Source organism: Podarcis muralis, chromosome 8 (genome assembly GCF_964188315.1).
Source record: "Podarcis muralis chromosome 8, rPodMur119.hap1.1, whole genome shotgun sequence".
NCBI lineage: Eukaryota > Metazoa > Chordata > Lepidosauria > Squamata > Lacertidae > Podarcis > Podarcis muralis.
Genome location: NC_135662.1, coordinates 53887374 through 53896786, shown reverse-complemented (window position 1 = coordinate 53896786; position 9413 = coordinate 53887374).

Here is a 9413-nt window from a genome sequence, read left to right as displayed (position 1 = left end):
TGTACTATTTCTCCTAGTGTACTAACTATGTTGCCTGCTTAGGATTTACTTTGACAGCCATGAAGCAGATAAAGTTGTAGCTTTAATGGGACACACTTCTGTGCATGGAAATGAGTGTATTTCAGTCCTCTTAATGGGTACACTTGCCCACACAAAGCAAGATTTACTTGAATAGAAGAGAAGCATGCTTTTCCATAGCTAACACAAACAGCAGCCCTTGGGCTTCTGTTTTTCTTTTGCTTCAACAGTTCTGGAGCAACAAAAGTTAACTGAATCTCCAACGCCAGGTTACTTGCATTTCCTATGGCAAGAAAAGAGAGCAGGTATGTTCTACAAAACTTTTAGCTCCTGCCATTGCTTGGTTCCCCGCCCCATACTGAACTCACATACTATCAAAATCTTGAACAACAGGGATGTTCATGTGAGAGGAAGGGAGGGGAAGGAGAGAGGGTAGGAACAGGAAATGTTCCTCAGTGCACTAAAACAAATTACCTTTTGCTAAAGAAGTTCACCCAGCATCTTAAAACTTCCCCATATATTTAGTACTCTCCATTGAGATATGCCTCAATGGCGTTGCTACCCATTGGAACATGCCTCCAAGCAAACACCAGAATTAATCTAGCACGAAGAGCAAGAATTACATTTTGCGAGGTGATGTTCCTCAGGGCTAGAGTAATATTCACTGTGAGATCAGCTGTAAGACTGTCTGCTTGAGCTATGAATAAATGACATCAGTCATAGTAATGCATGAGCATAAGCATAGTTTGGTCTCTGTGTTTCTTTCCTTAGCTATGAGTCTCCAGACATTTTTGGTGATTATAAAGATAAGTGAGATGGTTTGAAAGAAAGGAAAACTATGATGTGCAAGGGCTTTGGCTTGCACATCTATATTCTTTATTTTTTAATCGACTACTGAAGCTGCTCAGCCAGACCTGAACATTTCTCCTGTGCTCTTTCAGAATATTTTTACAAGAAAATATATGCATTACCTGTGTCTGACATTAGAATGAACTGAAAATTGTGTTAGCTAAATTTTATATTCAGTTTCTCTCCTGGATGTGTGTGAGTGGTGTTTTTTGTGTGTTTTTTGGATAATGTCAGTGAGATGGGTCAGGATTAACACCTTGCATATTCTTTCATACCACGCAGTATTGACTGTCCACAACCATTCCACTTCTTTGCTGGAACATGGAGTGTGAAGCAGGCAATCAGGTCAAGCTGAACATCACCATTAAGCATACTCTGAACAGGAAGAACCAGGTTTAATACAGGCCTCATTATAACTTCACAAAAAGCATTTTTGCAGGTCTTTGATCTTTACTGAGACATGTGAGAAGGGGGCATTAATTCTTCCACTACCATTTTCCCACTGGAAATTGCCCAGACAGGATTATTTCCAAAACTTTTCATTCTAAAAATCCACAGCTCTCCAAAACGTATGACAACAGTGATAATAAAAAGATACCCTGACACAATCAGGAATAAAACAAGATTGGATCGCCCAAGCCCAACCTCATATATTCTAAAATACTTTAATTGCTCCCCTACCCTCCCTACAAAGAAACTCAGTGCAGATCATTATCTATGTTAAATAACATCATTCAGTGAAAGACATGAGCCTTGAGACTTTGTTCTGCAGCATTTTGGCTTTGGAAAAATTCTCACCTTGGAAGATCTTCTGTTTTTACCCACATAGGAGGATATCCTCCCACCTCTCCATTATTGCCCCACTGTTGTTGGCCCCCAAACGGGCCATTTCAGTGACTTCATGTCAAATCAAAGTCATCAAACAAATATTATCTATTATTAAAAATCTAGAGACTGTCCAGTGTTAGGAAAAAATAGACTGTTCTACTTTAATGCCAACCTAGCAGTTTGAAAGCAGCCCCGGGTGCAAGTAGATAAATAGGGACCGCTTACCAGCGGGAAGGTAAACGGCGTTTCCGTGTGCGGCTCTGGCTCGCCAGATGCAGCTTTGTCACGCTGGCCACGTGACCCGGAAGTGTCTCCGGACAGTGCTGGCCCCCAGCCTCTTGAGTGAGATGGGCGCACAACCCCAGAGTCTGTCAAGACTGGCCCGTACGGGCAGGGGTACCTTTACCTTTACCTTACTTTAATGCAGTTTTTAAAAAAAATAAAGCACAGTTGCATTGGTGGGTTGGGAAGGTCTTAACTGGACCTGTGACTGCAAAGAAAGAGCATCTAACCACTCTGCTAATGTGTTCTTCCATATATGTGCCAAAGAACAAGAGCCAGCTGGAAGGGGCTGCTGTAAGGAAATAGGGTATGCTCTGGGCTGGTAACAAGATATTATACCACTGCATGTATGCCTCCAAGCTTAATACTTCTGACGATTCATGAGTCACAGGATGGAGCCAAGTCAGGCACTAGTCTTTATTAGGTACAAATAGAAGCTATATATATATAAAAAATTTCATTGAATTAATCATGAATCGTACATTTAATCTTGCCAGTTTCTCCATAACAGCTTCAAGAAGAACCATAATGTAATGACTTGGTTTTCCTGGTTTTCCTGATTCCACCTTTGCACATTTAAACAGGTTGGAATGGCAAATGCATCTGTTGTAATAAAATCTTGATTAACCTCATTATTTATTCACATTCCCGGGTTTTGCAACACACACTGTCTTAACAATTAGTTATTTCAATGTGACACTCGTTTTACTTCTCACTTGATTTGCTTTCAAGGACAGCAGCCAAAGAGAATTTAGTGCAAATGCCTATCTTTGCTCTTCCCATTAAACATACATGAAATCTGCTGAAGAAATTTTGTTTTGAAGTTGCTTGTAATTATTTTTCAGTCTGGACTATCAGATTTCCACAGGAATGCACTAACCTCCCTGTTCTAGCACAGTTGCCTCTCTGCCCTTGCATTCTAACATCCCAAGCAGGTCAGTCACAAAATCTAGGACTTATCTGTGCATGTTTGATTATCTGTCCACTTTGCCTGAGCTCATAGATGGACTTGCACTAAAGGTGTAATGCTATGGTAAGGTCCACCGGAATCTGCAGCTTAGGATGCAGCAGATCTCCTTCTCAGCTGGTGTTGATTCCCCAACCCCACCTCTCTGGTCCCATCACCACCACCCCTTTTCAAAAGGTATGATGACTTAAGATACACAGGGCTTGGCTCAGCCAGCTGGGTCTTGGCTGAGCTATAGAGGAGGTATGCTGGGATATCTCTGGCTGAGCTGAAGATAAGTAAGATAAACTAGCATAGCTCATCTGCACCAATAACCTCCCAGCTCAGTCAGAGATCTGCTGGCTCCTAACCCACTAATCCTGGTGGATCTTGCTATAGGATTGCCCCCTTAGTGGGGTTTACTCCTGGGTAGGTGAGTTTAGGATTACAGTCTTAATTATTAGCCATAGCATAAGTAATTCTCTTAGTTGCCCTGGCATAATGCTAGAATCTTTGAATTTTCAGAGAACTTGCATGGTTTTAATCTGTTGGACCTGTCTCCTATACCAGCATTGTGCAAGAAAGCAGTATTGGAACTGCAGATCTTCTGCAAGGAGGCTATGAAGGGTCAAGAGTTTGGAGGGAGCATAACTGATCCAATACCTCCACACAGGTTTTCTCTTTTGTGTGTAACAGTATTCATGGTGACAGTGCCACAGATCCAACTTTAAATAAAAGTTGATCTACTGTTTCTACAATACAGTCATACCTTGGATCTTGCACGCCTTGGCTTCCAAACAAATCGGCTCCCAAACGATCAAATCCCAGAAGTAAGTGTTCCAGTTTTTGAATGATTTTCAGAAGCTGAACATCCAGCACGGCTTCTGATTGGCTGCAGGAGGTTCCTGCAGCTAATCAGAAGCTGCGCTTTGGTTTCTGAACATTTAGGAAGTCGAACGGACTGCCGGAATGGATTCCGTTCAACTTCCAAGGTACGACTGCATTCTAAGGGGATAACTAAAGAATATAAAGTACGTATAAAAACACACAACCCCAATATAATAACAATCATGCAAAATAACTAAAAGAGCAGAGGAAAAGCAAATGAAAGCCAGATGAAACCAAAAACACAGTAATCATATTATACCATTGGAGCTTCAGAACTGAACACATTGCACTGCTCTGTGCCAAACCTATTAGAAGCTTCTAGTGTTCATAACACAATACTCCCTTCAACAGATCCAATAAAACAAAACTATGAAGATCTGCAAAGGCTTAGATGCTGTTTTGGCTTAACATCCCTGCCACAGCTCTGTGGATTGCCTATTCAAGCATGGGAGAGACGAAAAGATATGCTCTAAATTTGCCATGTTGCGGGAGTCATGTAGGTGAGCCAAGTGGATACTGGCCAGCTATTTAAGGCTGTATGTCTTGCTTCCCTGAACTGCTAGCTTGACATCTACCCACTCAGTCTTCACACTTATTGTGCTGTGAGAGTCTGGGCTGAGTAGGCAATATATTTTCGCTTTTGCTCCAAACTCGCCATGAGAATAAGGTGGCGTTGGCCAATTCTGTATACTAGGAGCCATCTGTCCTTTGGGTTTTATTATATTTTTACTCAGTTGAAATGCCCTTTAAAATAAGTCACAGTTTGCAGGTTCCATGTGGGTTAAAAGGTGTTATGATCTTCAGTAAGATGTGTTGCCAAGCATCCCTTAATGCTTCAGAATGAAGTTTTTTCTCTCTAAACTGGGCTTGTTGCCTCTCTCTAAACTGGGCTTGTTGCCTCATGGATAAAAGATCCCATGGAAGTCTCACCTTTGCGACATGCATGAGCTGTGAGGGACAAGGCAGGGCTGAGTGAATACCGTAGTTTCCATTTGCAGATCTTAATATTTCAGCAACATTTTTCAGAGCAGGGAAAGTTTAAGAGGTAACTTGACACTCACCTGCTCTTATGTCATGATATAGCACTGTTCTGCAAAAGAAAGTTCATAGCTTGTGTTAATATTGTTTTTCACTCCATCTCTTGAAGTGAATTATTGCACATTTTCTAGCTCTTGTCAACCATTGGAATCTATGGCACTAGGTGCACAGGGACATTTATATGCAAGAACAAAAATATGTCTTAACCAAAATCAGCAATCTTAACCAGACTCTGCTCTACAAAATGATTTCCTATTCATGGTCTGTAATCATGTCTTTCCCAGGTTGAATTGTTTCTCAAAGTAGCACTTCTGCTCTGATTTGTCACAACTGAAAGGCATTGGTAGCTGAGACCTGGAATGCTGAAAAGCACTCTGGCCCATCTACTAAATGGCTAGCATTTTTTGTTGCAGAGATTGTTACGAACTTGAACTATCAAATGTAAGCAGAATACATTAGTACTTACTTCAACAACAACAACAACAACAACAACAACAACAACAACAACAACAATAATAATATAATGTTGTCTTGCAAGAAAGAAGATTCCACCTAAACATTAGGAAGAACTTCCTGACAGTAAGAGCTGTTCGACAGTGGAATTTTCTGCCGAGGAGTGTGGTGGAGTCTCCTTCTTTGGATGACTTTAAGCAGAGGCTTGACAACCATATGTCAGGAGTGCTCTGATGGTGTTTCCTGCTTGGCAGGGGGTTGGACTCGATGGCCCTTGTGGTCTATTCCAACTCTATGATTCTATGATTCTATGAATCTAGCTCTAGGCAGACACTTGTCAGTATGAGCAGTTAACCCACTGGAAACTTATTGTCAAAAGCCACCTCTATTGGTCTGTCTCCCCCCCAACTGTATTACCTGGGCTATGAAGGCACCCAAAAGCTTTTAAAGCAAAGATTATGGGACAATGCACACAGTGACTTGCGATCTCGGTCACACGCAGTCTGTAGTCCACTGGCAGCAGGAGTTCAATATGGGTATGTCTTTGAGTTAACATCTTACATCAAAAACCTGACAGTACCTAACTATCGAAGGCTTTTCACCAAAGCCAGACTGAATGTCTTCCCCTCTGCAGTGCTGGATGGTAGGTTGAGAGGAGTTCCCTACCAGGACAGACTTTGCTCGTGTGCTCAAGACATCGATTCCATAAATCATATTTTGTTACATTGTGCGAAGTATGAGCACGCCAGGGCTGAACTGATACTACCCTTGCTGGTGCCTTTCCCGGGAAAGTCAGAGGCTCACTATGTCAGGTTCCTACTGGAAGACCGGACAAAAGCCAGAACGTTGGCAGTGGCAAAGTTTTTATCGGTGGTTGCAAGAACAAATGAGCCCTATAGTCCAAACAAAGTGCTTGATTAACCTGGAGGTAGGCTGTATGAACTCTGTATTGATTTGTAATGTTTTGTTGGTCTCTGGACCGTAATAAAGTTTGTTGTTGTTGTTGTTGTTATTGTCAATGTGCGCCAGAATGGGCTACGAAAACAAAAACTCCATAATAATTCCACAGAAAAACGTGTTACATTGAAAGAGCTGTGTTATAAGGAATGGCAGTGCCTGCAAAGAAATTCTATGTCTTTAATTTATTCAGTACAATTAGATAAGCTAGGCTTTTGGGGCATCTTATAGAAATATATATAGTATATTGGGGTTTGTTTTCCAAATACATACCTTGAACTACTATTCAAAATACATCTTGATTATGCCATCCCACCTTTGTAGCAGGACCTTTTAGTTTTTACAGTTCATAGAATTAGCACGATGGTTTGCTGTGAATCACACAGTTAAAGAGTCTTTGAACAGTTTTGCTAACACCCTGCTTGGCACTTTTGAAAGTGTCAAGCAGCTAAACTTGTGGCTGCTCATTTTTAGGAAGCTGAAACAGAAATGCATTGAATGGGATGAAGTGCATGCTGTTCACTTAAACATGGAGGCCTCTGTGGAAATGAGCATATGTGAGCATTCAACAAAAGGTAGTCCAAAAGAGAGAAAACCTAAGCCAGGTTTAACATCTCCAAGATAATGAGGAAATGTTGATATAACAATAATTTAATTACCCCTCCAAGGGCCTAGCTTGTGGAGCCAAGTAATTTGTATTGCAGAGTGGTGGTAATGATGCCATTTTCTTCAGTAAGACAGCAGTCACAGAGGTACAGCATGTATTAGCTTTAAATGGAAAAAAGAAAGAAAGATAATATTTGTTTATAAATGTTTACTTACTGATCAATTTTTAAAATTTGTAAACAGACTAGCTGATATTACGTGGTGTTACCTGGGAACTCTAAGAAACACACACACACACACACACACACACACAAAATGAGGTTTATAAATGGACAGTGTAATTTGTCAGTTTTAGGGCTGTGCACAGCACTGACCCAGGGCCCTGACCTGACAGGGAGAACACCAGTCCCAGATCTGGCCCTGAATCAATTCAGTGGTGGGGCTTAAAAGTCTTATACACTCAAGAGTGGGAAGGGGAAGGGGATGCTACATCTCCTTTACTCTTCCTGAGTGTGCTTCCAGAAGTCCAGTCTTGCTGGATGCAACTTTGCCAGTGTGTTGTCTGTAGGAAACATGCTGACAAAGCACACCCCTGCAGCAAGCAAGACACACGATTGGCACACCATTCCTGAAGTTCTGCTGCTTCTGCTTAACTTAACTGCTGTGCTCGACCTGCTTAGCCTCCTCACCTCACTCATCACAACCCCCAACCCACTTGAATCAGCATGATTTGGTTTAGGCTTTGGCCAAATCTGGTACACAGCCCAGCTAGTTTCATTCCAAATTTGGTTAAAATCATTGTAGTTTTGAAAGGTTCGGGCCACCACCTGGATTCAAACTGGTGTCCAAATGGTATCAAAACAAAAACAAAAACCCAGTGCTCCATTTCATGAACTGTTGTGCCAAATTGGGAGAGGAGATCTTTGGATATGTCCAGATCTGTTCAGTCTGTTGTCTTGATTCAAATAGCATGTGACGGTCTCAGGCATAATACCACATCCAAGGACAAACTAAACAACTCTGTATGTAGTTTACAAAAACTCATTAACAGTAATGTGCAGCATTTCAACACCTACTAATATCTGAAATCTTAAATAATATATACAATGCTGAATTAATAATAGAATGCACAGCTCAGTACAGTGGTACCTCGGGTTAAGTACTTAATTCATTCTGGAGGCCTGTTCTTAACCTGAAGCACCACTTTAGCTAATGGGGCCTCCCGCTGCTGCCGCACCGCCGGAGCACGATTTCTGTTCTCATCCTGAAGCAAAGTTCTTAACCCGAGGTACTATCTCTGGGTTAGTGGAGGCTGTAACCTGAAGCGTATGTAACCCGAGGTACCACTGTATCTCAAAATCAAGCAGTTCAAATATTCCTGAAATAAGCCACTTTTTCCTAAAGGGCTTTAAGTGATATAAAACATGTTTGGGGGTCTGATATGTAGGAGATAGAGGAACAGATAACATAAGTGTCTTTCCCCTAAAGCACTGGAAAGCCCCCATGCTCTTGCTGGCATCCTACCTGCAGAATTGTCTTCATAGTTAAAAATTAATTTAGTGAGAGTTTGGTTTTTCTTTAGGTCAAGGAAAAGAGTTGCTCTCCTTGTCCTGCTGCTTAACTCGCCAGAGGTAGATTTGGGGGAACTGGTTTGGTTATACTGGGCATGGAGCCTCAAGGGAGCCACAGAAGGTGCCACAGCTATGATGTAGAATAGAAGACGAGACATGGGGTGGTACTGAATTTTTGTGTCGGACAGGGCGCTGCTGAAATTTGAGACCCCAAGGTCTCCCACTGAACTCACCACGATGCTTTGTCAGCTGGGGATCCCTGTAGGTCATGGACAGTTGGAATTGCTTCCTAATGACCAATTCCCTCAATCTATTACTGGCTTTTGGAGACAGCTTTATATATCCAAACCCTGGTTGGAATCCTTTTGAGAGATTATGTGTGCATGATGATGACATACCACATTTTCTAGACTCAATGCTTTTTTTCAGCCGGAAATCACCGGAACTCAGTTCCAGCACCTCTCAGGTGGGGGGCCATTGCCAGTGTAAGAGAACAAGGAAAGTGTTCAGGTGAGTTCCAGCACCTTTTTTTTCCTAGAAAAACAGCACTGTCTGGACTGTTTTGAGAATGAAAATGGTCTTTGTCCTGCCTGGTGTTCCTGTATTTTGTTTTTCTTTGTAGCTCACTAAGCGGAGTTGGGACAAGTTGATAAAAGATCCTTTCACTCCTCAGCATCATTCCCATCTTAGATTGATTGCTTCTTTATTTTTATCACTTCTGTAGCTTCAGCATTCTTCAGAAGGTAGGCCACTATTTTTTCACAGATGGGGAACTGAGCTGAAAAACAGCAACCTCCCTCTCACTGAGGTGGGATTTATTTCAGTGTTTCTTGCAGGCCATACTTCCTGGTGTTTATCACCACTTAACATAATTTGCCGCTTTGTCGCTCCATTTCTTTCTGTGTATGTTCACAGCAATTTTTCTATTTATTTTCAACAAAGCATAAATGTTATGCTTTTAATTTCAGTTTGTTTTC